Below are 23,888 nucleotides of genomic sequence, written 5' to 3' on the forward strand. Positions count from 1 at the left end.
CCGTGGCTGCAACTTTCACCAAGGTCCGTCCATTTCGCCGCTGATAATCTCTTGGCTGCATCAGTCCTCCTAGCCGCGCCTGCACTGCTGGCGGCTTCTCCCCATCCCAGTCGCTATCTTGTTTCGGGCTCGGCTGGCGGTCGCGATCTTCCAAACCACACTACTGGCGTTTGTCAAGGTCCATGCGCTTACAACCTTCACAGGATACTCCTGAGAGGTTTATATCAGGTCTCACTCATTTTTAGGCAAAGTTTTATGGCGGAACGTATTTCCTATACGGATCTCGAAGGATCAGGCGGGAGCGGAGTCAACCTACTCCATGGCTGCAAGCCACACCTCTCACCTGGGAGGTGTTTATCACAAGATTTGCTGGGGTGTGTGATCGTAAGTAACAGCCTTGCCCCGTGTTCTCTGTGGCCTCCGCTGTCCTCCCTCCCACAGTTTTTCTGCCAATGAGATGGTCTTGAAAGATCTAAATAAGAAAGTGCAGACTTGAATAATGCTCACTATTTACTAGTAAATGCACCAATTTAGGGAACAACAAATTGATTCTTCTTTAAAAATAAGTGCTTTATAAGGATCGACTATCCACACAGGGAATAAGGAAAAACAATGGTTTTACCTAGCGGTCTCCATACTTGGGCTCTCCAGATGTGTTGGACTACAGCTCTCATTTGTGTAAGCCCTCACAGTTACTTGTGATGAATCATTGGAGTCGTCGTCCAAAAATCTGGAGAGCCAAAGGTTGCACACTCCTGGTTTAACCAAAAACTCACATATGGGATGTTTTCTGAAGCATCTGTTAAATGTATTTGGGAATTAGCAAAGAAGATGACAGCATGGCCCCAACCATTTTAGACACTTTAGAAACTGGAGCTCCCCCTACCATTATTCCTAGGCAGCCACCACTTTATTTGTTATTTCTGCACTCTAATAGACAGAGGACAACAGTTGGACCCCCCCCCCACCCCCCACTGCACTTGAGCATAGTATAATTCTTGTGAGATTACTGATAGGGTTCATAGATGACCATGTTTTCCCATCATTAACAACTCCCAATATCATCTGCCGCCCACAGACCCACTAGTCCTGCTCAAAGGAATATCCAACGTAATTGATTAATTCCAAATACACCAGATACTAATGAGGTTCTCTAGGAGTGTGACCTTGAAGCACTTTTTAAACTCAGATTATGATCTGCCTAGGACATGATGGCCTTCACCCACCCTCCCTCTTCAACAGTGGTGGCGGTTTGAATTTCTTAACTGGAGGGGCATAAATATTTGTCCCAGATATGCCACAGTGACGGAGCATAGTGACGGAGCCTGCACCAATCAGGAGAGTTTCGAGGGGTTATACCCCCAAGAATTCATTTCAAATAATGGGTTAAAATGGTACATTTTAGAGCACACATTTTAGACACAGTGGGTAAAAGCCAAACAGATTGCAGTTGGTTTTGTAGGGTAACTCATGAAAAAATCCATTAGATGCAAGTCACCAGCAGTGCACAGGGGCATTTCTCCAACACATTTTCATGAGGCCTTTTCCCACAATATGTGGCATTATAACAAATGTTTACACTGGCTGTGCCATACATTTCCATGCTGACTGCACCATTTTACCCTTGTATTGCCATATAAAAACATACTCATGGTTGCTTTGCACATAATGCCAATAATGATACTACAGGAAAACATGTCCATGTTTGTTCTGCCAATACATGGCTGTATCCCCGCGTAAGAACATACTCCGGTTGGCATTACCATTAAAAATGCATGCCAAAATATGAAAACATGTCCACACTGGCTGCACTAAAATGGCAATAGAACTGCAGTATAACACTTATCATGCTTGCGTTATCGAAAATTCCCAACACAAAATGTCATACCGCAATAAGAAATGGCTAGATTAGTTGCATAAAAGTACAATGCTTGCTTCCTAATAACACTTATCATGCTTGCTTTACCAAAGATGCCCAATACAAAAAGTCATACCACAATAAGACATTCCTAGACTGGCTACATTAAAATGCCAGTCTAGCTACATAATAACAGGTATGCTTTATTTATCAAAGATGCCCAATACAAAATGCCATGCCACAGAAAGAATAATAACACTGATCATGCTTGCTTTATCAGAGCGAACCAATACAAAATGTCACACCACAATAAGAAATGGCTAGACAGACTACATTAAAATGCCAGTCAAGCTACATAATAACACTTATCATACTTGCATTATCAACCATGCCCAGTAAAAAAAATGCCATGCCTGCTCCATGGTGCACCAGCGCCTTGCACTCAGACAATTATATTATTGATTAATGTGATTATGTGTGAGTTTGTGGCACTGAGGGGCCCAGGGAGCAGATGCATGTCAGGAACTGAGGTCCCAGAGTACATCCGTGGCATTTTCTACTGGACATAGATGGCCAGTAAAAACTGTCATGCCTCCCCTGAGGCCCTAAGTGCCTCACAGGCACACATTAGTTGTGTGCATTTGAGGTGCTGGGGGCCCCAGTCATGGTATTTTTCTTACTGGGCATCTATCGGATGCCCATTACTAAATGGCATACCTTCCTCCATTGCCCTGCAGTGCCTCACATGCACAGATAATGAATTATGTGTACATGCAAGGCACTGGGGGTCTTAGGGTCAGGCATGGCATTGCATGTGAGGGGCTAGGAATCCCACTGGACTTGGCTGACATTCTTTGCTGGGCATAACCAGTAGAAAATGCCATGCCTGTCCCTTGAATCCCAGTGCCTCAAACGCACACGATGAATGTCATTGTGTTTATGCGAGGCGCTAAGGGGGCACAGGAGTCAGGCATGGCATTTTTTACTGGACATCTATCATAGATGCCCAGTAAAAAAATGACATGCCCGTCCCCAGCTCCTCACATATGCACACATATGCACACAATCAGTGTGGTTATGTGTGTATGTCAGGCACTGGGCATCCAGGGGGCAGGTATGGAATTATTTACTGGACATCTATCGCGGATGTGCAGTAAAAATAAATACTATGCCTGTCCTCCGAGTGATTATGTGTGTATGCAAGCTGCTTGGGGTGCCCAGGTGGCAGGTGTGTTATTGTTCTACTAGCCATCTATGATAGATGTCCAGGAAAAAAGCCATTCCTGTCCCCTGGGCCCCATTGCACTAAACACACACTCAATCAAAGTGATTATGTGTGTCTGCAAGGCACTGGGGGGCACAGGAGAGTAGGTATGGTATTTTTTACTAGACATCTATCAGCCTTTAATGCAGTACCATCCCTGTCCCCTGGGCCCCACAGCACCTCAGAAGGAGAGCTGAGTTAGGTTCCTCCCCTCAACTTGCTAAAATCAGCCCCACAGACCTGTACAAACACACACACACACACACACACACACACACACACGCACACACACACACATTAACACAACATTCACACAGCAAGCAATACAGCAAGTACTCTCTCATATACAAAAGTTTCCATCATCATGCATTCCTCATAACACAAGCATACATGTATCCATACACATATTTAAATAATACATACATGAGCATACAAACACACATAATTACACAAGATAAACACAGAAAGCACTCTCTCATTCACACGAGCATCCATCTTCATACATTCAACTAACAACAAAAGCATGCATGCATCCATACACAGAATTGAAATAGAAAATACATTAATATAAACAATCGTACCTTCTGCCGTGGGTACTGAAGTTTCCTCTCCAGCGCTCCAGCCCCTGCTAGAATGAACAGGCATCAGGAAGCTACCTGGTTTCTGCATATGCGTGTAGGGGCCTGATCATGTTTGAGCAGATGCCCCACTTCAGTCCCACTTCAGCCCACTTCAGCCTGCTCAGGAGTACCCCTTTGCACATACAGACATTCAGTTCCACGGGACAGCATTTCCAATGAGCTACGCAAGGCTGGGGAAGCAAAATGCCCCCAGACTGCCATTTATTTATTTTATTTATGTATTTGAATATATCAAGCACGCAGAGGCCCTGAGGCATCATGGTGCTGTTACAGAGGGTTCACTAGGATACAGATTCCATAGGATGGAATAAGAGAGAAAAACATGTACATGGTTGATTGCAATAGTGAATTATGTTTGTTCCATGGTTACAGCTGAACTCCCTCACGTACAATCTAATTAAAGAGCTTTGTTTTTAAGGCTTTTCTGAACACGGTGAAGGAGGTTTCATTTCTGAGCTTGAGTGGTAGTGCGTTCCAGTTTTTTGGTGCTAACACCGAGAAGCTAGCCCCACCAGCTTTGACTCTTTTGAAGGCTGGGACAGTAAGCTGGTGTGAGTATTGGGCCCGTTTAGGTCTGTTTGCGGGTGCCTGGTGGATTCTTTCTGACAAGGGCCTTGAACAGTATATGCTCTTTGACTGGGAGCCAGTGGGCGTCTTGTCTGGCTTGAGAGATAGGATCTCTCCTAGGATTAATTAGAGCCGCTCTAAGAGCGTTATTTTGTGTGATTTGCAGTTTGTTGAGGTTTTTAGATTAAGTGCCTAGGAGCAGGATATTGCAATAGACCAGCTTGGCCCCAATGGTGGCCCTGGCTATATTAAGGCAATTTTTGGCTGAGAAGTACCGTTTTACTGCATTGATGATTTTGATTGTAAGAGCCGTTGACGATGAGATTGCACTGACGTGACGCTTCATTGATAGGGTGGAGTCAAGGTACACACCCAAGGTTTTGACTGCAGCAGAGACAGTGATTACGGCGTTCTCAATGCTGAAGGTGCTGTATTGACTGTCTAGCTTGTTCAGAATTTCCTATGGGACCTACCAGTAGGATCTCTGTTTTGTCCCCATTGAGTGAGACATAGACCATTAGCCGCCATCCAGGCCTGGATGAAGGCATAGGTCTCCATGAGGATGTTTAGGTCTTGCTCGTAGGAGCCGGAGAGATGGAGGAGAATTTACGTGTCACCGGCGTAGTTTGTGAATGCTATGCCGTGCTCCTCTAGATCATTAGAGAGGGGTAGGGTGAAGATATTGTAGAGGGTGGGGGAGGTGCATGACCCTTGTGGGACTCTGCAATAGGTGAGAGATGGGGTAGCCGAGGCCTGATCAGAGAAGACTCTCATGACTTTACCATCAAGGAAGGATGTAATCCAGGCTGTGGCTTCCTGGGAGAAGTGGACAGCCCATCTGAGGTGTCTACAGGGGACCTTGTGGTCGACCAGGTCGAGAAGGAGCAGCGCAGGCTTATCTTTGTCAATTGTTTCTAATAACTGATTCTTGAGGTCGAGCAAGGCCGACTCAGTGCCATGGTGTGGACGGAATCCAGATTGCCTTTTCCCCAAGATGTTGCTCGATTCCAGATAAGACTGTATCTGCAGGTATACAGCTTTATGTAGATTTTTTAACAAGAAAGGCACGGTGGTAATTGGCTTGTAATTGCTGGGAGAGTCAGGATCAAGGGTTGTTTTTTTAGCAGCGGTGGAACCCAAGATTCCTTGAGGGAAGGAGGGACGATGCCTGAGGCAAATGAGGCATTCATGAACGCTGTGAGAAATGGAGCTAGTGAATCCGCCCAGTCTTTGATAAGGCTAGCTGAGCAGATGTCACCTTAGCAGTGGGATGGCTTGATATGTTTCATGATCCGTAGGACTTCTGCTTCAGTTATTTCTTTAAAAGCAAATGGCTTTGGGTCTTTATTCAACAGAGAGTCGACTGGCACTGGCACCGTGACTTTGGGCAAGGCGTCAGGCACAGTAACTTTGGGCAGGGCATTGAAGTGAACGTTAATTTTATTATTGAGGGTGTTTATTTTGTCCAACATGGCATGTTGAATATTATTGCAGCACACATCTTCTTTCACTGTTTGTTGTGTGTTGGTTGGGAGTATAACAAGTTTTTTTAATATTGGAAACAACTCTTTAGACTCAGATTCGGCAATAGCGATCTGCGGTTGTATGATGAGGCTTTAGCTACCGCGATGGCCTTTATGTACTGTTTGGCAATAGTTCTGTAGGCCTCTTGTGTGGGTTCAGTAGGCAGGATTGCCATTTGGTAAGTACTGCACGCTTAAGGGCTCTTAGGTCAAGTAGCTCTTGGGTGAACCATGAATTGGAGTGTTTGATAGTTTTATCTTTTTTTTTCTGTAGTGGGGCGATGGCATCTATAGCCTCTTTGAGAGTGGCGTGGTAGAGATCTACAAGCTCAGAGGGGTTGTTAGAGAATGGTGGTTTTAGAGCTGAGGCTTCTAGGTACTGTAGAATCCTGTCTTTAGTGAGGAGTCGTGCAGATCTAGCCATGGCTGACGGCACTGGTGTGCTGGGTTTAGATGTAACTCTGGATGGTAGGTGGAAATGTAAGAGATGGTGATCAGTCCATGGTCGTGGTGTATTAGAGCTGATGTCAGCTGCACAATTGTGATCAGCTATCGAGTCCAGTATACAACCTTTGGAATGAGTCGGGTTAGTGACTCTTTGGATATAACCCAAGTCTAAAAGAGCTTTGGCAAATGATTTGCCCTCCTTATCTTTTGGGTCATTAAAGCCCAGATTGAAGTCTCCTAGGAGTATTGCTCTAGTGTTGTTATTTAGTTTGTCTCCTAAAAGGTGCAAGAGATTACCTTGAAAGTCAAGAAGAGGGATCGGGGGCGATAAATGATGTAGATAGTTATTGGGACTCATTATAAGTTTGCCGGTCCAGGAACTACAGTACCGGTAAGCATGCCAGTACCGTAGTTCCTGGTCCGGCAAACTATGAGTTGTGCTCACGGGTGCCTTTCTGCCCGCCAGGTCGGACCTTACGGGCAGAAAGGCACCCATGAGCACAGCATGCCTGCTGCACCGGCACCGTTACAAACGGTGCCGGTGCATCCAACCTCCCCATTCAGCCCTATGGGGCCGAATGGGAATGGGGAGCATCTTTTTTCCGGCGCCCGCAAATGGGCAATTACCGGGTCCGGCAGGGCCATAGTGACCCAGTAATTGCCCATTTGTGGGCGCTGGAAAAAATTGCAAGTTTGACGGCAGCCTGCCGGTTTTACAGGCAAGCCACCGCCAAACTTGCAATGAGGCCCTTTGTATTGTTAGGTGAGAGAGATATTTTGACTGATAGGGCATCAAAGTTTTCAGCAGTAGCAGACTTTATTTGTCTGGAATCGAGTGATTCCTTGACTATGAGGGTGACACTGCTTCCTTATTAGAGGTTCTGTGTTGACGGAATATGGTATATCCCGGTGGGAGGGCTTGACAGATGGCTGGTCCAGAAGCTTCGTGTAACCAGGTTCCTGTGATGCCGAGAACATCAAGATCCAGGTCTGTAATCAAATCATGAATCTCTGTGGCATGGGCTGGAATGGAACGTGCATTGATAAGAGCACATTGGATTTGACTGATAATGGCTATACTGGTATTTCTGCTTTTGGTGGCCTTTTGGGAGATAGTTTCCTTGTGGATAGCATGCGGGATAGTGGGACTGGGATTGGTTGAAGATAAGGGCAAATGGTGAGTATGCCGCCCTAGATGACTTTTGAATGTGGACAAGAAGTGTCCAGAGCGGGTTCCTAGTCGTTGGTTTCTCAGGGAGAGGAGGCATAGGGCAGGTGGGGAACTGCGTACCTACTAGAGCACCATGTAGCTTCGGCAGAATCGGAACTGAGTGAAGTGCGGTGATAGGAGTCACAGTGGGTGTCCTACCGGGTGGGGCCGGTATGACATTGCGAAGGGCAGGGAGGAAGTATGTGGGTGGAATCATATTGGAGCAAGGCAGTTCGGGCGCCATACTGGAGAACAGGATAGCGCGGCTTTGGGCTAATAGGCACCTTCTAAGGGTTAAGCAACTACACAAAGCTAAAAGGGGTACATGGCACAAAAGTCTGGTTGGGTAGTATGCTGATACCACTGGCTAGGCCTGTGACTTTAAACTTGCATGCTAGGGCAGATGTAATACAGAATTAATACAATTCGTCTCTGTATGCTTATTAGAGGTCTAAGCTAGGCATGTAACATTCAAGCAATGCGGAGACTGAACGTAGCGTAGATGGATTAGGAGATCAGGCAAATGAGCTGCTGTAGCATACTATGGATGATAAAGAGACTCATTGTGCTTGCGCATCTGGGGAACTGTACCTGTCACAGTTCAGAGAGCTCCCACAGCTGAGGAAAAAAAAACTGCTGAGGGTGGCTTTGTGTTTCACTTGGCTGGCTCCTCCATACTGGGCGAGAGGGGGCCAAGATGTGGTGGATCGATGCCACTACTGCTATTTAACCAACCACGTAACCAGATAGAGCCTGAAATAATCACTTTCGAAAAACTGCATCCGATGAGGCTTTGAATTACTAGAGTAACAACATCTCTAATTAAACGCCACTCTCAGCCTCACAGAAATAAACATGGCAACAACGCTACGCTCCTATAACTAGAGAAGCGGCTATTACAGGAGGAAAAGGATCACAAGTACGGTACTATCCAGTGCAAATGTCAGTTTGAAACACAGTCAGACAATGGCGATCATTACTCTGAAACTCTTCAAAATCCTACATCTGAGATCTCGGGCCCACTTTCCTGCAAACACGACGCACAAAAGCCTGCTTCCCCATGCCCGATGCCCAGTGCATCAAGCTTCCCAGGAACCAGCCTAGAGAGTGGGCGGAGGAGGCAGGGGGCCAAAAGATGCAAGTGAGGTTTCGGGGGAAGGGGTTGGAGCGTTACTTCAGAGTGTGAGAGATGGGGCATGGCGAGGGAGACTACTGAAAAAGACAGGGGGAAGGGAAGGAGTCATAAGACTAACCTGGTGGGGTCCATTGACTGGGATGATTGCAACAGTGTGCACATCTTCGGCGACTGGGAGGGTGATAATTTACAAAATCCACTGACTGCGATGATTGCATCAGTTTGCTTAAGTTCAGCCACTAGAAGGGTTGCATGTAGAATTCGGTGTTACGCAACAGCGAAAGTTATATTAACGTAGCAAAGTTACTTGAGCGTTGAGTTATCCAGCATCTGGGATGATTCCAGCTTTTGCAGTCTACTCTCTGCATATGAATAGAGGATAGGGCTCATGAGCTGACGGCCGGGTGACTAGGGCGTGATTCCAAGGCTCATTAGAGGCGTTTCATACGCTTTGATGTTCTACAATTCCTGGGACTTGTGCAACTATGATGAAGGGAGTTGTGTTACATCTTACTTTCTCCCTTCCGCTCTCCTGTGAGTGCTGAGCACCTGTGACCGCAGTATAGGTGTGCTGACACCAAGAGAATGTAGCCCACTGAAGGTTCTACATAGGACTGTTGAAGTCCGTTTCATGGGTGGTGGGCACAGGTAAGGTTCATGGACATGTCTACTCAGTTTTACGAGTAATACCTCAATGAAAGACTCACCTGAGTACTGACCCAGACTCCTGAGATGACCTGCATTCATCAATATGACATTGCTCGGTTGATATGGTGCTTTCTGGAACGTTCATGGTGGTCTGGTATTCTGATCGTCCTCATGACGCATAAAAGCTCTTGAGTTGCGGTGCTGCGCTGTACACATTTTTCCATCATTCAATAAATTAATCATGCAATTCCTTTTCTCATACTTTTGCTGCCACTTTTCCGGCCCCTGTCACTTTCCCCATCCTCCTGACGCTGGTGACTGCTAAAGCCCTGGTGCTGTACTGTCTCAAACTTGAGCTTCCCTCTCCGCAAACCTACACATTACATAACTGCATCCCAATAATCTGCTCTTTCTTCTCTGTGGACCACTGGACATCTATGTTCCTGATCTCCAGCTGGCGACCAGTCTCATTATTTGCGCATTGTGACGTAGAACCACTGGTCATTGTTTGCGATGTACCTGTTAGGGATGAGAGACTTTCTACTGTGCTTTTCCTAAAACTGAAGGCAGGTCTCCCCTGCATGCCTTCTCAGGTCGGGAGAGGCACACTTTGGAATGATCATGCATATCATATTAGACAACCCCTCAAAACCAACTGCAGTTTCTCCTGTGTGCGCAGTGTGCAATGAGGTTAACATTAGGATTGTAACACTGAGCGGAATCACGAGACCAAGCAAGACCTAATTATTTCTAAATGGTCTCTGAAAGGTGACTTTTTCCTTCAGCACGAAGCGTGTGGTACCGAATGGCCGCATAATGATATCTGAACCTTGCACGTGTTTTTCATCGAGGTTGAATGACAATGGGTAATTTCCCATGATGCAAAAAGAGAACATTGCTAAACAGGGTGCATTTTTTTAAATCACTGCACTCTCTCTTTTATACGTTAAAAAAGTCCACCCAAAAGGGCACCAATCACATTTGGTATCAAGCATCACTCTTTTCTGGTAAGGGCTACGGAATCCTTTTATTTTTACTTGTCTTTATTTTTACTTGTCTTTATTTTTACACAGCTATTTTCATGAGAAATGACTCACTGAAAAGTCAATAACACTTTTACCAAAGCCATTCTGAAAACTACTTTTTCTTTGTATTCTCCATTTTACACTGCCACATCTTTGCAAGATGAATAAAAGTCGAATTTCCAGTGAAAATTTATTGTTTTCACAAGACCATTTCTCAAATGTCGAAATGTGGATTTGCCAGTAATTGGCAAAAAAGTAATTTCAATTTTAAAGTTGAAAAATCGCACTTCACAAAAACATTTCTAAATAGGAGAAATGCAATTCCATTATTGTAAAATGAAATGTGACCAACGTATCAATATTGCGTACCTTATTTAGATAAAATGCATGTATTTACTGAATGCATATAATACTACGACCCTTGTAAGGTACTATTCAAGCTTCACTGCAGATACAGGAATGGTGGTTGTCTGTCGTTTGTAGTACTCCATGCATTCATTAGTGGCTGTGTGCAATGACTCACACATGCAAAAACTGCCTCATTTGTATTTACGAGACAAAGTTCATTATGTATAGCCCCTTTGTGCTGCCTATTATTATCCGTCCTAGGCAAGGACTCCCCTGATCAAAGCGTTGCACTGCGATCAGACCAGTACATACATCTGGCCCTCTAGGTTGGTCTCTCGTTGTACCTTAGGACGATGGCCTGGATGGGAGTAGGGAGATTTCTTAATAGGCAAGGTTCCCTAAGAGGCTTGTAGGAGTGGAGTGAATGTACCACATGTTGCACCGTAACTGTTCTACCCAACCCAATGAGACCAGTGCCGTAATATTGAATTAGAGGGGCCCCCCTCTAGCCATGCCCCCTGAAATTTTTTTGAATAATGGGTTAAAATGGTGCCTTATATAGCATACTTTCTATGAAAAATTTGGTAAAAAAGTCAGACCAGTTTGCAATCAGTTTTGTAGGGTAACTCAGGAACAAATTCAATAGATGTAAGTCACTAACAGGGGACAGGAGCGTATGTATCCCCATGCATTTTCATGCCTTTCTCCACGATGTATGCCAGTATAAAAAAAAAATCATATACACTCTGGCTATGACCATACATTTAAACGCTGACTGCACCAATATATTCCCATATAAGAACATACTCATGTTTGCTTTGTGCCTAATGGCAGTAATGATACTGTAAAAAAACATGTCCAAGCTGGATCTGCCAATAAATGCAAATTCCCCCATATAAGAACATACTCCTGTTACCTTTACTAATAAAAATGCCATGCTTCAATAAGAAAACATGTCCAAAGTAGGCCAGTCTAGACACGTAAGAACCCCTATTATGTTTGCTTTTTTTTTTTATTTGTTCTTGATTCTCTTACAAAGTAACAGAACCTTTACAAAATTGAGATGACAGATAATCATTACAATATAATTCATACAAAAATGTAAAATCATTATTCAATAAAACTTCACAATAAAACATTTCATGTACCAAAACAAGACAAAGGTTAGATTTACAAAATAGAAACAAACATACTCATGTTAAAAAAAAAGAAAATAAAACAACATTAATAGTATATCTCTTTGCTTGATTTAGTGAGTTTACCTATGCAGTTTGTCAAACCGTGGTATTGGCATGATTGTCTAATTCCTTTTCTATCAATTTGCAAAATCTCGTTAGGGCATAAATGAGAGGTTTGTGATTGCCTTGTATCATTCGAGCCCACAGGAATAATAAACAATCAGTATACTTGATATTCACAAATTCCATGAGTAAAACAGTTCTTGAATGTTTAAAATAAGGACAATATAAAATCAGATGTTTTAATGTTTCTATAGTTTCAGTACACGTGGGAAATCTATAATGTTTGTTTTCAATGCTCGTCCTCTGCCCAGCCCAATTCAAAATTCTTTCTTTGGTATATAGTAAATTAAATTTAAACCGTAGATAGAGTGATATGGTCGTATCTAGGTGTGCGCTTTTTTGTGAATATATAGACCTCCTTATAAAGTTTGTATGATCCTATTTGGTCGATAGTTGTGCACCAGTCAAGTTCAAACAACTTTTTTTTGGCATAAGCAGGTCTAATATAAACGTCATCCACTGTAATTTTGGCATCATTCAGAATAACATGTATTCTTGTCAGATATTGATCCATGGGGGTCGTTGGCCTTAAATCAATTGTTTTCTTCATATCCACATATAGGGAATTCGCCCTAGGATAAATTATTTTTGCGAAATTTGTAAGGAGTCGCCATTTCCAGCGAGTGGATAACGCTATTAGGCCTAGCTCATGCCTTAAGACTGCGTTAGGCAGTGACATTGGAAGAGACATTGCACGTTTGAAGGATGTCCCTTGTAATTGATCCAAGATCGCAACCATTTCACCCAAACATATATCTATTGAATAAAGAATAACACTTTCGATTTTCAGCGTGAAGAACTCAATGATCGGAGTTAGTGAAAACTGGCAGTATTTCGCGTATATTATTTTTAACTGCGATGTGAGTGGTCTGATCTTGTTGTTTAGTAGGTCAGTCCACATTTTAATGGAGCTTTTCTCAGATAGATAGTACCCTAGGTAAATCATATCTATATGAGAGGGGATGATAGTTTTCATAACATACCATTGGAATTTTCCAGTTTTCTTCGGAACACCAAATTTCATCACTGCTGTTTTGGCAGGGTTGGGTGTTAGATTATGTGCTATTGCAAACTCTTCGAATAATAGTAGTTTACATTGGAGGCCTGCAGGAGTAGGATCAAATAGAATGATATCATCTGCAAAGGCGAGCCATTTTAATCGGATAAGCCCGATTTTCACAGAGAACAAGTTTTTCTCGTCCCAGCCTTTGTCGAGGTCTGCCAGGTACAAGTTGAAAAAGGTAGCGGCTAAATTACAGCCTTGCTTTAAGCCTATTTCAGTGCTGATTGGTTTGGTTGTACGGACTTCAGAAGTGAGTTTGATTTTGTAGGAGGTGTTGGTGTTCAAAGCAATGAACCAATATATTAGCACTGGCGGTATTCCCATTTCGGTTAGTTTGACCCATAATAGATTCCGTATCACAGTATCGAAAGCTGAAGTCATATCGATAAGGGCAATATAGACTGGATTTGCAGATGTTTGTTTTGCTCCTGCGATGGTAAATGCCATTATCATGGCATTGAGCGAGGTACTCATCTCTTTCCTGAACCCAGTTTGATATTTAGAGTATAACTCATTTGTTTCGATATGTTTTTCGAGATCATAGAGAGGAAGAATTGCAAAGAGTTTGGCTTCCGTATCAATTAGGGTGATAGGCCGGTAGTTCTGTGGCATTGAAGGGTCTCCTTTTTTGAATATCCGTATGATATTGGCCGAGAGCCAAGAAGCAGGAATAATTCCCGAGTTAAGAATGGCCTGAAATTTGGTTTTAATAATCATAGCCCATAAATCCGGATCTGCTTTGTACAGGCAGGGGGGAAAGCCATCTGGACCGGCTGATTTAGAATGGTTAAGTTACGATATAGCCCACTTAATATCAGCAATGGTCCAATTCAAGCGGGGAAAGTCTTGATATGGTAAAGAGGTTTTACGAGTATTCAGAAACTGATAAGGGATCCAAAATTTATTTATGATATAAGTGTGCCAAGTAGATTCAGATATGGCATTAGGAGCTGAGAGTGGCACTTGATTATGGTTGGTTTTGATAGTGCGCCAAATGGTTTGTGTATCGTGTGCTGTTATGCCTCTAATAAGGTTACAATTAAGTTCATTGTGTCTTAATATTCTTATGTGTTTTATGTTTTGTTTATATGAAGCCATGATTCGATTCCGCTGTATTTGATACGTTTTACGGGATAAATCATTGTTTTTTTTCAAGTCTCTAAGGGCCTTGTTTTTTTCTCTCTTCTGAGTTTTGCAGAGAGGGTCAAATAAATGTCGATGTTTGGTGACAGTACTTTTTTTTAACTAAAATGTAATAAAGCAACATGAATTATTTCAGCATAAATTAACTTCATAGCACTATTGGGGGTTTCCTCTGGGATGTGGTGCTTGGCAATGGCCATTGTTACATATTGTACAAATTGTTTGCATAAAGCTTGACTCCATCTCAGAAAAACCTGCGGGTGATCTAATTCGCACAACATTGTAGAGGGATCAGCTGCCAGAATAGGGAAATTAATTTTTAAGTTGCCCAGTATTTGTGCATGGTCACCATATGACATCTGGGTGATTTTTAGCAGCACTGATGTTACAAACAGATTGTGCGTGACGAATATAAAATCAATCGTTTAGAATTTTACGTCTCTTGACCATGTAATCCAGTTGGATTTTTGGTCAGGTGTAATATTGTCCAGGTCCCAATCTTTCAAAAAAGTTCTTCGATATGGTGCCTCTGTGCTTTGATAGTATATTACTTTTGGAGCCTCTAAGCTTAGTGTTAGTCCTACAATCACAATTAAAATCAACTCCTAGTATTATTTCAATATTTTGGTATTCATGAGTTACAAATTCTAGGCAATTCTCAACCAAGTTAATCATCTCATCAATTGGAGTGTGCACCGGATTCCAATAAATTGTAATTACAATTAGGTGGCGATACTTATAGATATTTGTTTTTAACAATATCGCGAGCAAATTGTTGGCCTTCCAGACAATATTAGAACTAAACTTTAGGGCATTATCTACTGCTATCAAGATGCCTCCAGAGGGGTAACCAGCAGAAGATCGTGTGGCCGGTAAGCAATGCGTTGTATAGTCAGGTAACGAAAACGCAATGGTTTTCATGGTTTCTTGTATCATTAATATTGATGGCCGGTTATCAAAATCTATTGTTGAGTGCCATTTCATAAGATTGTGATAGCCGCATGAATTCCAAGATAGAAAAGTTAGGAAAGTTTTTGTGGGCTTCTAAGCTACGTGTGGGCTTCTAAGCTACGATGTAGAATATGGTTCTTGGGATTTGAAAAGGGAGTTGAGCATAGGGGCTAGCCACGGGAGATCATGAGAAATACCCGCTTTATTTAGTAGTTCATTGATGACTGCATTTGCATCCTCATTAGTTTTAGGTAGCAGAGCAGATCGTGATTCAGGAATAGAAACCTGAGGGCATTTATACTCAATGAATTTCATTGCTTCTTGTTCATTTTCCATTGTGCTTAGGGTAAGGCCTTCTTCTTTTATACCTTCCCTGTTGAACCATAGGTATTTCATGACAGCTTCAGAGGACAAGGAACACACAGCACGGTAGTTGTTTTCTGTAGATAATGATACTCTCAGGATATCCTCTGATTTAAATATCCGTAATTGGGGGATTCGACTGAAGGGTATTAGAAGAAAAGCTCGATTAATGCGATTTATCCCAAGTAATTTGCGCTTTCCTTCGAACCCTATCAGATGGTGTTTTTCCGTGGTGATGTGTTGGATCTTATCAGGGGGTCGATCGAACGATTTTATGTGAGGGTCAGAGGTGTTATCAGGAGGAGGGACATGATTGTTCGAACTGATCAGGTTTGGACTTGATAGTTCATTGTCCAGGCCGGCTTTGCTGGATCTCTCGTAAAGTTCTTTCCTCAGAATATCTAAAATATCGTGTTGAGTTAGCATTGTGGAGGTGTGGGCTTCTAAGATAGATCTATGTAGCGAAGGGCCATGCACCAATGTACAATTGTGATCAGGGGATGGTGGTGCACTAGGCAGGTTCTGATTGGTTGTAGGCAAGGAAAGGGATTTTCTGAGTGGTAGGATTGTAAGAGATGTTACTTTACCTCGTCCTTTAACTACTATTTCTGGTCGGACTATACTAGGAGGGTCCATTTTATCAGTATTGATAGTAGGACAGTTAGGTTCAATTAAGGACTTCGTGGTAGATGATGATACTACATTAGTAGTACTTGGGTCCATATTTTGCAGATGAGAAGATGGTAGTTGAACCACTGGCAATACTGCTGCAGGTGGATCAATGTCCTGTCCATTTACTACAGTCATAGGACAAATGATATTAGGGAGGTCTGTAGTTCGAGTAGAAATTGGAACGAAATTAAGAACATTTGTGCAGGCTTCACTATAGGTTTTGGTCATTGTAGTGATGGGAGGATCTAAGGGCAGAGTATCATCATAACGGTTAGTACGAATTCTGCCACATATTGGAAAATAATTGACCAAATTTGATTTAACTCCCGTCAATTGTGTCAGAGCCTGCTCGTTCTGGGATTCCAAGCACATGGATAAGTTTTTTGTTATCACATTGTCTTTTTTATTTCTTCGTTTGGTTGTTATTGGCACATTGTTGGTCTCTTTAAGATATATGGGTGCTTCTTTATTGTCGGAGTTGACAGGTATGATTTCCTTGGGAGAGTTTGCATTGACAAACGGCATTTTTGGGGTATTTGTTGCTTTGTTAGGTGGTTTCAAATTAGGTTTAGTGGGCAGAATTAAGGCTTCTTGGCTTTCTTTTGAAAGTTGTTGAAGATCAATGTGGTCTTCATCTGTTGTTGTTTCAGTAGTAATGGGTAATGACTGATTAGTTGGGTCAATTTGGGTACTTGAACCTTTGGTCAGGGCGTCTTTTCTTCTTTTAGCATACCTTTTAACAGCTCTTTGATGAAGTTATTTAGCTCTCCGAGACATAAAGCCAGTAGTCCTCTCTATTGACAGATGTTCTCGAGAGTCCGGCTGCATTTGTTCGCGTGCTTTGAGCAGCTCAGTTGGACTATCTGAGCCGTCTTTAGGCTGAGTGAATTTTGGGGTATATAGCGCTATGATGGTATTCATTTTTTCTATGGCTGTTTTGAGCTCAGTTGGAGCATTTTGGCAAATACATACAGGGGGGTTTGGCGAAACTTCCAAAGAGATTGACGGAGGTGTGGAAGTTTGTTCTAGACAGCACTGAGTAGTTTTGTTTTTCAAGATTGGATTAGTCGCAAATGAGTGATTTAAAGTTGCAGCTACTTTAAGCTTTTTTAGTGTTTCCGCTGCCATAATAAACCCTTCAATGTGATACATCTTTGAGGACATGAGTAATAGCATTGATTTAATCTCCTTCAATTCGAGATGGGTCAGGTCGTGGCCTTTGTCGAGGAGGTCTAGGATCCGGATGATCACCGGGAAGGAACCGGGGGAATGTTGGATAGGACTCTCATCGGGAGATGGTGATCGGTGAGAGGATTGATTGTGTATTACCACAGGTTCCGGAGTTAAGGTGGTTTGAGATGGAGGTGGCTCTTTGTTTATATCATCGACAATTTCAGTGCTCATGTCCAAAAGACTTTTAGAATAGTTCGGCAAGTGCGAATGAAAGGACATGCGCTTTTTTACTGAGTTAAATACTATTGGTGTCAAGGTGCCAATAGAGCGGCAGACGGCCTGATCAAGAGCCTCCATTTTCTCCATAGTTACATCGAATTGCTTTATGTCGGTTTCAAAGACCAGGGGTGATTCGGAGCAACTTCTGAAATCATCTATGGCTTTGCACACCTCTGGGCTAATAGAGGAGGGAAAGGCATAAGGCGCGGAGGGTGCGAGGGGTGGAATGTGATTAGAGATTGGGGAATTTCTCTGGACATGTATTTGGGCAGCATGTGAAGCACGACAGGGCATGGGCAACTCTTCTTTGTCAGAAGTCACAGCATGAACTTCGGGGGCAGTTGATTCGATGTATGAAGTTTTCCCATGAAATACAAGCGAGTCAATGTTACTAGAAGAAAGTGGAAAGGGGGTAATCAAGTTGCCCTTAGCGCTTCTTAGTCCACTCGCCATGTTTATATTAGCAGGAGTTCAACGTCGTTGATCCAAAAAAGGGAATTTTAGTGCAAATTAGTTAGTGTGTTTGAGTGGGATGATTATAAACACATTGAACATAAAACCAATGTATGCACTAAGTAATTTGACAGCACTTAGCTAAGTTGCAGAATCAAAAAAAAATAAAAAAAAAAAATGTCTAAGTAAGAGTATGGCCCGTCAAGCAATGAGCAACAATTATTTACTCCCATTTACCTGATGTTAGGATGTTTAAAGCAACTAGCAACCAGCTGCCAGCTACCAGCTAACAGCAAATAGCGCTACTTATAGCGCGTACTTAATGCACGTGCGCAAATGCGCACAGGAAGTAGATTATGTGCACTTCCTGTGTTAGGGTGCGGGATCAGCTGAAATAATGGAAAAAAGGGACATATATAAGTAATATATACTAATATTAGAGTGTATAACAACAGTAATGAGGGCAAGTAAAGAAATACCAAACGTCCAGGCAAAGTCAGGCAGGCCAGGCAGTTTCCAGGAATCTTGAGCATGTAGGGCAGCGTAACTGGACAGCAAACAGCGCTACTTATACTGCGTAATTAATGCGTGTGCGCAAATGCGCACAGGAAATAGATTATATGCACTTCCTCTGTTAGGGGGCGGGATCAGCTGAAATAATGGAAAAAAGGGACATATATAAGTAATATATACTTATATCAGAGTGTATAACAACAGTAATGAGGGCAAGTAAAGAAATACCAAAGGTCCAGGCAAAGTCAGGCAGGCCAGGCAGTTTCCAGGAATCTTGAGCACGTAGGGCAGCGTAACTGGACAGCAAACAGCGCTACTTATAGTGCGTACTTAATCCGCGCGCACAAATGCAAGCAGGAAGTAGATTATATGCACTTCCTGTGTTAGGGGGCGGAATCAGCAAAAGTCCAGGCAAAGTCAGGCAGGCCAGGCAGTTTCCAGGAATCTTGAGCGTAGGGCATTATGTTTGCTTTATCATAGATGCCCTGTAAAAAATGTCTTACTAAAGCAAGAAATGGCTAGACTGGCCACACCAAAGTGTCAGTGTAGTCATGTAAAAAAACACATATCATGCTTGCTTTACAATAGATGCCCAATAAAAATGGTCATGCCACAATAGGAAATGACTACATTAGCTGCACCAAAATGCCAGTTTACAGTCTAGCCACACAATGACACACATCAAGTTGACATTTCCCAAGAATGCAAGTAAAGCATGTCATGTCACTAAAGGAAACAATGCCCAAGGGCTCCGAGAGCCCCACAGCATCATGCAGTCCCATATAATGACCCATACCTATTGACCCACCAGTCCCTCACCCATACACTTTCTTTCATATTCATTCGGACGTGCAACCAGAACATTCACACTGCAATTTCCTGAGCACCCATCTAGAACAATTGCACAAAAACACACTCATACCCATTCACCCACCAGTAACTCACCCATACACCTTCTCCCACATTTACTCACACTACATTCTCCATATGGGCACCCACTCACCCAGAACATTCATATTCGCATTCATACCATACACCCATCTGTCACTCACCCATACACCTTTTCTCCCATTCACTCATACTGTATTCTTCATATGGGCACCCACCCAGAACATTCACACAGTCATATTCATACCAATTCACCTTTCAGTCACTAACCCATACACCTTCTGCCACATTCACTTACACTGCATTCTCCACACACATGCATCTATACATGCATGCACACAGACACACACCAAATCGCATTCACACCCATTCACCTACCAGTTACTCACCCATACACCTTCAGTCACATTCACTCACACTGAGTTCTCCTCATGGGCACCCATCCAGAACATTCATACACACGCACACACACACACACACAGACCAAACACACACACACACACACTCACATCCATACCCATTCACCAACCAGTTACTTACCCTCACACATACATCTTTTCTCCCATTCACTCACACTGCATTCTCCGCATGGGCACCCACCCAGAACATTCACACACATATTCACATGCATGCCCATTCACTACCCAATTACACCCATACATCGTCTCTCCCATTCACTCACACTGCATTCTCCACATGGGCACCCACCCAGAACATGCACACACACATAATCACATTCATATGCATTCACTCACTGATAACACCCATACACTCTCTCTGCCATTCACTGACACTGAATTCTCCACATGGGCATCTATTCTCCCCACGTCCTCCCCACGTCCTCCCAGAACATTCACATACACATATATAATCACATATAGACTCCTTCACTCACTAATCACACCAATACACCTTCTCTCCCATTCATTCACACTGCAGTCTCCACATGGGCACCCACCCAGAGCATTCACACACTCAGACCCTCACACAATCACATTCATACCCGTACACCATATGCATACCTTCCATGCACTGCACACATAAAACAAACATTATACACACACAAAAATCATCCTTACATTGTCACTTTCTCAATAGACCAGCCCACCTCTGCTTACCTATCTTCATGACGACTGCACAAAATGAGTAGGTGCATCTTACTATCTCGCTCACAGAGTGCTCTTATCTTTCCCTGCTTGTTCTTGGCCTGTAAGGTAATTTAAATGTACCCAATCTTACAGGCCTCCCCCAGTATGTGATCAAGATTTCCAGCTCCCCTATTGGCCTTTCCCACAGGAGCAGGGCCCTCTCACCCATACTTATCTCCACCAACTGGACACATATACACTTTAATTTTCTGTATAATGTTGTCACACATGGTTTGCTGACCTTCACCATTAACAATCATCTCTCCCCCAATCCCTGCTACTCTGAGCTACTCTATTGGCCTGTCAAGTATTTGTTTGGAGCCCTATTACAAGAAAGAACTTGGCTGAAGCTGAATAGCAAAAACAAAGTTGTGGCAGAAAGAGTCACAGGTCCACAGCGCTTATATAACAATTAGAGAAATCAAACATCAAGGCTGCTGGTATCTGGGTGGTGTGGGTATACTGCCAATATACATCCACAAGGTAAGTTTGAGGAAGAAAAGAGTGATCCCAGTCTCTCTGCGCCAAGAGTTTAGAGTTTATTGAAGGTGCGAAGAAACGCCTGACACGTGTTTCAAGCTGCGTACAGCTTTTCATCAGAGGCTACGTGGTAATCATGAAATTAAGTCCTTTATCAATTGCAATTCCAAGTTTGTCGTGTATTGCATTATATGCATTTGTGGCTTGAAATATATAGGGAGCACTATTCGCCCACTGAAAATTAGGATTTGTGAACATCTGGCTACAATTGGAAGCCAAGATGCCAAATATCCCCTTGCTCATCATTGGCAAAAATGTCACCAAATGGATGGTAAAAATGATATTCGGTTTGTGGGGCTGTGCAAAGTGACATTGCCCCCACGTGGTGGCAACCTTACACTAAAATTACGCCAATTGGAGGCGAAATTAATTTGTAAATATCGTACAATCTCCTCAGGACTCAATTTGGACCATGAGTTTGCCACCTTTTTATAATCTAGTTAACACACCAGTGATTGGGATTGACAAGTGCCTCTAACCTTTCTTTTTTGAAATAGGTATTGGATATAACATTAAATTGTTCTTCCGGCTCATGCGGTTGCGTCCCCCTTATTGTATTTTTGCCCAATGTGACTAAATGCGGATAGACAAGTGTCTCTAATTTTTTGTGAAACAGATATTATATATGTATATAAATAATTGTTCTGCTGTTCATGGGGTTACGTCCCCCCTTTATGGGAATATTGTTCTATGTGCCTTAGTTTTCTACGTTGTTCTGTAGCAGCACACACATGTCCAGGGCTTTTTCCAGCTGTGGTTATGCTGGTTATTTAACTTCATTTCAATTATACATGCTCTGCCGTGGCATGCACATAAACACCCATTGTCAACTTTGTATTTAGTAACTAATTAAAATGGATTGTTAATAAATCAGTGGTTTTCTAAAATTTATCCCGATAAATACTTTGTTTAAATTAGGCTCATGGGCCATTCCCAATGTAGTTAGCTATTGTCACAAGCTCTTCCAGTTCACCTAACATGGCGGCCTGTTTTTCGCCCCTCGGCTCACCTAACTTGCAGGTCTATACATCACGTTGCCTCCGATTGGAGTATATTTAGTCCTACCTTTCTTTCTCACATCGCGTAATTTTAGCCTGAGCAGACTGAAACGCACGCTCGCCGCGGTGAGAATTTTTAATTGTTCCCCCCTGATCTTGCAGGGTAATCTTTTTAATTGGTTGGTTTCTTGTGCAATTGTTTAGGCAATTGAGTATTATCATATAATTACGAGCCATTGGGCTGGTTTAAATGGCTTTCTTAGGCTCTTTTGCAACACTAATTGAGACTCTTTTTTCTTCTTTCTTTCTGTTTTTGGTGAAAATAGCCTACCACAACTGCGAGGCAATTTGAGGTATGTTTTATTGTCAATTTTTCTGCTGCCTTGGTCATTCGCTATTTTTTGCCCCATGTTCACATCAGTAATTGCCAATTGTTTTTGTTTTCAGAATTATATCTGCCATTTGCCTACTTTATAAATTGTGGAGATTCCATTGCTGTAATTTAAGGTACACATTTACTTTAATTTGGGACATATCATAGTCTTTTTTTAAGGCTTAGTTTACCAGTTGGAACTTATTGCGCTGCTATGGTCAACTGTTCTTTCTAAAATTGTGCCTTATTTTTTCTCTTTTCTTTTTAATTGTTCGTCCGTTAACGTGTTATTACGAATGGAATTGGACAATATTTGGTAATTTACTTTCAATTATTACTTGGTGTTTTACATGTAATGAACATGCGTTTATTGTGGTTGCATCTTGCCCTGGTCCTTTTGCCTTTTCCTTGTGCCTTTGTTTGTCACGAAACATCATTTGTATAATGCAATCATAATATAATTTTTAATTTTTATTTTTATTTTTATGTAAATACTGCATTATGTAATTTAAGCCTCTGATGAAAAGCTGTACGCAGCTTGAAACACGTGTCAGGCGTTTCTTCACACCTTCAATAAACTCTAAACTCTTGGCGCAGATAGACTGGGATCACTCTTTTCTTCCTGAAGCTGAATAGCCTTTCTCAACTGATTATGCTTGAAATTTGGTACACTCCTAAGGGACAGGCAGAGGGGGGGACAGATGTACTGATGGACGTCAGACAGAAGATCCACATAAGGACAGAGAGATGAACGAGCATTCGTTGTTAACTACACATCCTAATTAGGGTTAAATGTCAAGGTATCTGGTGGAAAAAAGACACCTGGAAAACGTTCACCCCCCCCTTGAACAATTGTGCACTCAAATCAAGCACTTTCCCCAAATATTTTGGGACTGGAGTTATCATAGAACATTTTACCCGTCCTAGAATATCTGGGGAAGGCTTTTAGGGGTGCAGGGAAAAAAGTAGCCTAGCTGGCAACAGGGCACATTTCCCTTAGAGCCAATGTCAAAGCATACCAGCTCTTCAGTAATTTTGATGATAATATAGTTCATGTTATTGTTGTTTTTCTGCCACATGGATTACCAGATTTTCATTTTTAAGAAATCCTTAAATGATGGCTTGGTGGCACCACACACATTAATGGAATAAAGGAACCCTGGCCGTCTTTCTTGGGAATCTACATATGTGGTGGCTGCACACACAGGGTACACAAACCTGCCAAGTTTCCCAGTGTCATGATTGACACCTCAGCAAGTCCTGTTTTGTCCCATTGCATGTTGGGATTTTAAGAGCCATACTAACAATGAAACTACAAGTCTCATCATACAAGGGGGAAAAAGCTGTGTTGTCGGGGTGGTCAA

This window comes from Ambystoma mexicanum, chromosome 7p (assembly GCF_040938575.1).
Source record: "Ambystoma mexicanum isolate Mex_15411 chromosome 7p, UKY_AmexF1_1, whole genome shotgun sequence".
NCBI classification, from domain to species: domain Eukaryota; kingdom Metazoa; phylum Chordata; class Amphibia; order Caudata; family Ambystomatidae; genus Ambystoma; species Ambystoma mexicanum.